An 8,149-nucleotide genomic window follows, 5' to 3' on the forward strand; every position below is an offset into this window, starting at 1 on the left:
TGGGTGCTCCACTGCTTCTTATACCTCCTGGCCAAGGCGTCCAGTTAATGATAAATTCCTCCCCTTCCCCTCTGAGTAATATGTAACCTGGAGATCCCGTTCCTTATCCTGGGATGCCGAAGTCCCAGCAGGTGGCCTGGCCGAGGCAGCTTCTCTCTGGAGGCTCCAAGTGGCAGTCCAGCGGCACATGCCCTGCAGCAGCAGCCGGGCAAGTTTTTGTAGTCCCACAGAAGCCTTGGCAGGAAGCACTGAAGAAGGAGTGGCTGAGCCGCCACTCAGCCAGAGGAGTTCTGAGCTTTGGAGCCTGCCCGGCCAGTCCGGTTCCTGATACGCAAAGAGCTTCAGATCACTCAGCATCCCCACACGTGGGGCTGGGAACTCCCCAGGAACATTTGCCTGGCATTCCTGCCAGGGTGGCTCATCATGCTGGAGACCAGAAGGTGCAAAGAGCCTTCAGGGGACAAGTAGAAGAAAGCAGCGGGAAGTCAGAGTCGCTCCTTGCCCCAGGGAGAGGCACAGGCCTTAGCCACCGACGATGCTGCCCTCCCTGGGCCTATAGTAGGAACTGGTGCTAGAGAAGGATCCAGGGCTGTGCTGCCACAAAGGATCCCTCCCTGTACAAGCATGGATTTGTTGTGCGCTGGTTTGTATATGAACCAGGAACCCCAGAAAGTGGGGATGTGCCATATGGGCCACAGCCAAAACTGGCTTGAATGGAGAATGAACTTCTGACAGCCCAAAGCTTGTGCCCCAGAATCTGCAACATTTGCAAGGGATTCTGGGACACATATCCAGAATAGAGGACAACTCTGGGTTGGGCAAGAGGAAAGACAGGTTGCCAGAAGAAGGACCAATGCGGGCACTTTTTGTTCTTAGGTTCCAAATGGTTCCAACAGAACGTTAAGTCATGGCGTCTCCCTAAAGAAGGCCAGCTGAGAATACAGCCATCCCATCAGGCCAGCTGTTCACCATTGGATGCTGATCATTTTGTGAGAGATACTCAAGCTTACATGGGTGATTTTCTGACCCAGTGCATTAAACTATGCTCTAACCAAAAAATGAAATGTGTGCAAATGTTGAGCATTCAAGGCCCCTCGTCACCTAACCTCGTCACTCCCAAATGAATTGCCAGCTAGCAAAGAAGATTGCTGAACAGATCTGAAAGTGTTCGCTGCAGCAGGTTCAAGTGTCTGTCTAATTCCTTTGCAAGGTGACTAGCTTTGAAGCAACTTTTCCCCATTCTGTGAGCAATCTGCAAACTGGAGTTAGCGGCATTCTTGCCAGGTTGCTTACCTTGGCAAGGTTAACTTAATCTGGTAGCTAAACAGGAAGTACCTGGGTGAACAGCAATGATTAAACCAGAAGTTTAATGAGAAAAATAAACGTTTTGCTTCACCTCCCTGTCCCTGCAATCCTCAACTACACCGAGGGGCTGACTTCTGCTCAAGAAAGAACACATGGGACAGCCCTGCAAATGGGGACCTGTTGGAATACGTACCTGTCCCAAGATTCTTCTTTCATTCCACCTTGAAACACAGAAGTTTTGCCAAGAGCTGGTTGGATGAAAACCATCATGTGGAAGTCCAGCATGCACTTTGCTGGCCAAATGGGCCACAATTTTCTTTCTCTTGGCAAAGCTCTTTTGGGTTTAGAGGCTGCAGAGCAGAGTAAATGAACTAAGGAAGCTGATGCAACATTTTATATCTTTCGCTCTCTCTCTCTCCCTCACACATGCGGAAAGAATGTCTTTGGCTGCTTTATGCAACTGTTAAAGATCAATAAACCTTTTCCAGAAAGCAGGTTATTAACCTTAATTGGGACAAGGGCTGACAACTTTTCAACTCTTTACTGGAGCCTAGCTTTGGAAAAGCTGGAGCTTGACCTTCTAAAAACATGTATTTGTTTGTTTGTTTGTTTTCTATTCCGCCTTTATTTTTTTTTTATATAAATAACTCAAGGCAGTGAACATCCCTAATACTCCTTCCTCCTCCTGTTTTCCCCACAACAACAACCCTGTGAGGTGGGTTGGGCTGAGAGAGAGGGACTGGCCCAGGGTCACCCAGCCGGCTTTCAGGCCTGACTCTCAATTTCCCGGTTTCTAGCCTGTTGCCTTAACCACTAGACCAAACTGGCTCCTTTGCAGATTGCTGCAGATAACTTTTCTGTTAAAAAAAAAACCTGCTGACCCACCCACCTGCCCCTTGCTGTTATAGACATAGGCCAGGCCTGGTCTTTCAGGCCAGCTGGCCAAGCCACTTGAGACCAATATAAACACTCAAACCCAGAATGGTGCAGGCAGCTCCAGTGACCAGGGGGGCTTGGTGGTATCTATTTGCAGGACCCACCAGCTTTTGCCCCTAGAGCTGATGGGCTCAAGGCCTGGCAAAGGAGAAGTTCTGGTGCCTGGAATGGGGCCATCCTAGAATGGGGCCAGTCAGGAAGCAGTTGGCCCTTCTAGAAGGCAATGTGGGGTGCCAGTTGGAGGCAGTTGGTCAAAGGGCAGGAGGAGGAGGAGGTCTCCATGGGCCGGAGCCCTCTGCCCCTTGAAGAGAGGGGTCCTCCAGCTACAAAGATCCCCGTGACTCTCCTGTCTCTCCCCAGTATTTTCAATCTCTGCATCAGAAAGTCTAATCAGGGCTATCTCCCTCCCCCACAAAAGAGCACCACCTTCATCTACTTTATGGCCTTTGTGGATTTTCTCTACAATAAGTTACCTTTCACAAAAAACAATCAAGGAATCTGTTTTGAGGGAAGGGTTTATGTGAAAACCATGTCAGGAATACTTGGAAGCCAAGTCTTTCCTCCTGAGCAGGCGCACTTGACAGCCTTCCCTGACTGCGTGCTCTCCAGATGTCCTGGCCTTCAGTCCCAGGAATCTACCACATCTGGGAGGCAGCAGTTGCAGGAATACGACTGTGTCCCCTTCCAAGCCCGCCAGTGTTTCTGGAGAGACAGGATCAGGGAAGTGCCACACATACAGTAGATGGTGGAAGCTGGAGAAAGAAGGTAGAAAAATGGGAGGTACCTCCTCCTTTCATTGCATCACTTTAAAAAATATTGACATTCCTTTTGTATTGTATTTCTCCTCTGTCCTGGGTAGTATGTAAACACTCAAGAAGTTGTTATATGATAAAAATCTCCAGGCTGTTTGGAAACAAGTGGGTTGCTTGGCATAATATGAAAGCATTCTGGATATAACCCCAAAGTAGCCAGTGAAGAGCGTTAATCACAAAATATTGGAGCCCCCCTCCCCATTTCCTTGCCTACAAAGAATGTAGAGAAAGCAGAAACAGAGAAAGGAAAAAAGATTCAAAACATACCAGAGGAGGAAGAGAAAAAGATGGAACTGGGTGAGCAACAGAAGGGGAGAGAAGAAGATGGACAGAGAGGCTCTCCGTTTCTCAGAAGGGAAAGGTTTGTTCTCCAGTGCAGCAGAATGGGAAAAATCCTTCACTTCTTTACATATTTAAGACAGCTTTCACGTGCTGTGGTACTTGACATGGTTTTACGGGAGAGGAAAAGTTAGAAGTGCCGTATTAATAGATACTTATTAATCTCTGACGATGATTAGCTATTCACCTTCCACTCTATCTAAATAAAGTTGGTAATGATTGCAGGATCCAAGGGTTAAATGAGGGAATGCAAAGGTGGAAAAATCATGGGACCAGCAGCACAGAAGTGAAGCCCAGGCAGCAGATTTGTCCTTGTAGGAAAAGATCACCTAAAGGTTATATATATATTACCTTTAGGTGATCTTTTCCTACAAGGACAAATCTTGTATATATATATATTAATCTGTTCAATCATGCCCAATTCTCAGAGACTGCCTGGCAGGTCCCTGCAGTTTTCTTGGCAAGATTTTCAGAAGTGGTTTGCCATTGCCTCCTTCCCAGGGCTGAGAGGGAGTGACTGGCCCAAGATCACCAGCTGGCTTTGTGCCTCAGGCTGGACTAGAACGCATGGTCTTCCAATTTCTCCCTAACCCTTAACCACTACACCAAACTGGCTCACAACAGAGGTCAAAATAGCGTTTCCCTTTTCCACTTTTGTGAAATCAGTGCAAGGCAAGTGCAGGCAAATCTCGAATCAAATAAAACCTTTATTATGGCATGCCCAGTCACCCCAATCCTTCAAGCCTCTGCTGAGACGATGTGAGAAGCCTCCACCTAGCTGGGCATGGAAGGGCAGGAACTCCGCTGTCCCTGGTCACCGCCCAGGTGGCGTGCTCGCTTGACAATCCCTTTTTGTAGCCATGGACTTCTTAGTAGAGAGACAGCCACTACATTGAATGAATGAATGAATGAATGAATGAATGAATGAATGAATGAATGAATGAATGGATTGATTGATTGATTGATTGATTGATTGATTGACTGACTGATTGATTGATTGATTGATTGATTGATGTTCTTCAGGGGAACCTGGGTGCCTCCTTGGCCCCCCCAGGGCAGGGCAGGCCCACTTGAGCCAGGTGGAGATTCCAGAGGGGCTGTGGCTTTTGAGCTTTCCACCACAAGAGCCTCATTGGCAAGAAAGGCATCTGGTTGAAGAGCAGGCTTTCCACCCACATCCTCTATTCCCAGGCCCGGCGAGTCAGGGGGTGGGGGAGTGGCTCCAGTGGTTTTTCCTTCCTGGTAGAATCAGGAAGGGGCATTTCTGGAAGTTTGTTCTCAAGAGGAAAGTATCAGGATGGGGTAACTCTGCTGGGGAATAGCTGGGGAATTCTGGGAGTTGGAGTCCACACATCAGACAGCTGCCAAGGCTGAGAAACACTGATCTTTGTCCCTTCGTTGGATTAAAAATTCATTTTAAAAACAAGGGAAATTTCCAAACAGTGGGAAGTGTATGTATGTGACATCAACAAGAAGTTCTGGGCAGGGCTGTGAGCCTTTGGGGAAGGATGTTTTTCCTTACCCCCATTAGTAGCCTTTCCACCTAAAATCAGAGGGAAACGGAGCAACGCTTCTGGCAGTTCAGAAGTGGGACTCCCAGAAAGGAGGTTGAGCATCCTCCCAGTTGCTCAGGGCCAGGAGTCCTGCCAGAGCCAACCTAACATTGTCGCCTGCATCCGAAGGGTAACAATTCAGTGGCCGGTCCATTTTTATCTGCCTTTTACCAACAGACCTTTGGTTTTCTGATTAGCAATCAGTTTTTTAAATTGCTTGCAAGGGTCTTTGATTGTAGTTATATAGCAAGGCCACATGGCCGGTTCCTCAAGAACATCCAGACTCCAAGCCAAACGGTGAAAGTCTGGAATCTGGAAGAAATGAAGGTGTCTGCTCTTTCCTCCTCCTGACCATCCCTTGTTGTTTCTATAGCTTCAGAGAATCAAAGAATGGGAAGGCACCATTTTGACCAACAAAGTCAACCTACCTCTTCAGGCAGGAATCCCAGCTATGCTTCCCAGAAAGAAGGAGGCTTTGCTTGACATCTAACTCCAACCCGTCTTCCTATCATCTAAACCCCTTAGCGTTTCAGGGGCTGGTTAGTGGCTCTCTTTGGGCTTGGAAAGAAATTATGGAGTGAGCACCATCATAGCTGGTCTGCTCTGGGCCCTGGGCTGTTCAACGTTTTGATCAACAACTCAGATGAGGGCCTTGAGGGGATACTTCCCAGGTTTGTAGATGACAAAGCAGAGAGAGTGGCTAATGCTTCACATGGAAGAGATTCCAGAATAACTAGGTGAGATTGGGTGGTCAGGGGTATCCTCAAGGTATGGTCAAAAAAATCAAGATGGTGGCCACGATGGTGCAAAGCAGTGCTTTGTTTGCACTGTTATGGCTGCCATCTTGACTTTTTTGACCACACCCTGCAGACACTCCTGGCAGGTAGTTTAAATTAATGGGATGGAAATTAATAGGGGAAAATGTAAAGTTCGGCAATGGGTAAGAAAAATGGTATGTGTAGCCTAAAGAAAAGACAAGTGAGAAGTAACAGGAGAGCAGTCTTCAAATATCTGAAGAACGTCATATAGAAGAGGGACCAATTCTCTGTTGCCCCGGCGGGCAGGAGCCCACTAGGGTCTTCCTTCTTCACCCTTTTGAAGACAGTGATAACATTTGTTCTCTTCAATTTGCCTGGCCCTTCATCCATTCTCCAGAATTTCTCCAAGATTATACATTAAAGCTTGGCCATGCCATCAGGCAAGTTCCTGCAGGACTCTAGAATGTAGGGATGTGCACAAAATGGAAGACCAGTTGTTTTGAACCCAGAACAAGCCTTGGCGTTCTGGAAGTTCTGCCAAACAATTCTGGATCAGAACTGAAATGTTCTGATTTCACATATGCTGGGTTTGGCCCTAACAAAATTTGGGCCACTAGGCAGAGCAAGCAGGGCCCTCGCTCTCTCTGTGTCCTCAGCAGTTTTCAGCATGGCCTTTCTCCAGGCTCCCCACCGTACTAGCACCTTGCTTTCCCTCTCCCCTGCCCGCAACTCCCACCAACATCTTGACTCCCCCCAACCACTGGACACAGCTGCACATCAGTGCCTGAACTGAAGCCCCTAGCACATGCGCATTTCACTTTGGGCCAGACCTCCTGAAGCCAGTGCTTTCGTGCAAGGAACGTATTGCGCATACCTCCTGGCCCTCTGGCCCTGGAGATGTAAATTCAAAGAGGACTTTCTATCAATAAGCCTCTGTCTCGCACCTTCTTCCTTCTCTTAATGATTGCCTGCTGAAGACTCTTGTTACATTGTTGAGCCTGAAAGCCTCCTGGTAAGTGTTTTTCAGTTCCTAATCTTTGCAAGCACTTTGGTTTGCGTGGCATATCTTGAGATAAGAGGCGGAGGGAGCTGCTCTCAGAAAAACTTCCTGTTAAAGTTGAATATTTACACTCTGACCTGAGTGTAACTTGGTGGAACTCTATAGATATCTTTCCCTTCCTTTGGCTCTTAGTCTCCTGGATACACAGGAACCCCTCAAGACTGGAGGGGGCAAAGGGGGGCTGCTGGGAAGCGCGAGTCCACACTGAGAATCTGGTAAGCTTCTTTGAGGATCTTCTCCAGCAGCGTCCTCTCCCTGCAAACTACCAAAAGCTGGCTTCTCCAACATGGAGCCCCAGAATACAAGCCCCATCATCCCCAGCCAAGCACCATGGGATGATAGGTGTCATCCAGCACCCCGAGAGGTTGCCCAGTTTGGCTTAGCCTGGCAACTAGTCCTGGACATTCCCTGTGGCCAATCCCCCAGACCTTCGCTTCTGGGCCAGTGGGATTCTCCTGTGCCCGTGTGCCTTTTTACATCGCTCCGGCCAACCGCTCTTGAGATCCAGTTGCCATCCTCTGCCAGAGCTGGCAGTGTGAGAACCACCTGGCCAGGGGTAGTGTATGGCGTCGGCATGAAAAGAAAGAAATGCAGGCAGTTAATATATTGCTACAAGAATGAGAGGAAAGGCCAAAAACGGAAGGATTTTTGCCTTGTTAAGCTTTTAATGTCCCAGTGAGTTCTGGACACACAGTAGTTCCTCAGTGGCTGAAATTCTCTCTCCCGACTTCCAGGAGTAGAGGAGAGCACATTGCAAACAACCTTTGAAGAAACTGGAGCCTTTGAAATGGACTCTGTGGGAAAAACAGTTGCATTTTCTGTAAGAAGCGAATCTCAACCGTATATAAAAGTAGTATATCATAAAACAGAATGTGATTAGTAAAACAATCACATTCTGCCACATAAATGACATCAAATCTTGAGCCACAGTTGCAATAACTTTCATTTTTGAGCCCTGAGTGGTCCTGTTCTTTCCTCTAGAGCAGTGTTTCTCAACCTTGGTAACTTTAAGACGTGTGGACTTCAACTCCCAGAATTCTCCAGCCAGCAAGGGTCAGGGTTAGGGTTAGGGTTAGGGCAAGGCTGGCTGGGGAATTCTGGGAGTTGAAGTCCACACGTCTTAAAGTTACCAAGGCTGAGAAACACTGCTCTAGACTTTCCATATCCTTCAGATGTCTTGGATCTCGCAGATGATACTTGAAGGCCACCAGCTTGGGGGGGCCATAGAGAGGAGGGCCTAGCCGCACTGTCTTGGCCACACAGACCCCAAATCTTTCCCTGCATGGATGAATGTATTTTTGAATGGCAATAAAAGTATAGGTAAAATCACAAAATCATCAAAATAATAATAATAATATTAAATTTATATGCGACCCGACTCCCATT

The 8,149-nt window shown here is 47.7% G+C and overlaps 1 long non-coding RNA gene across 1 annotated transcript; it reads left to right on the plus strand.

The window, feature by feature from the left end:
• The first annotated feature begins 6,902 nt into the window (after window positions 1-6,902).
• Window positions 6,903-7,686, plus strand: LOC134505689 (uncharacterized). Its single transcript, XR_010068744.1, has 2 exons — window positions 6,903-6,978; window positions 7,498-7,686. It is a non-coding gene; the product is annotated as an uncharacterized LOC134505689 (long non-coding RNA).
• The last annotated feature ends 463 nt before the right edge of the window (window positions 7,687-8,149 follow it).

The sequence above is a fragment of the Candoia aspera genome, chromosome 15 (genome assembly GCF_035149785.1).
Source record: "Candoia aspera isolate rCanAsp1 chromosome 15, rCanAsp1.hap2, whole genome shotgun sequence".
Taxonomy (NCBI): Eukaryota; Metazoa; Chordata; class Lepidosauria; order Squamata; family Boidae; genus Candoia; species Candoia aspera.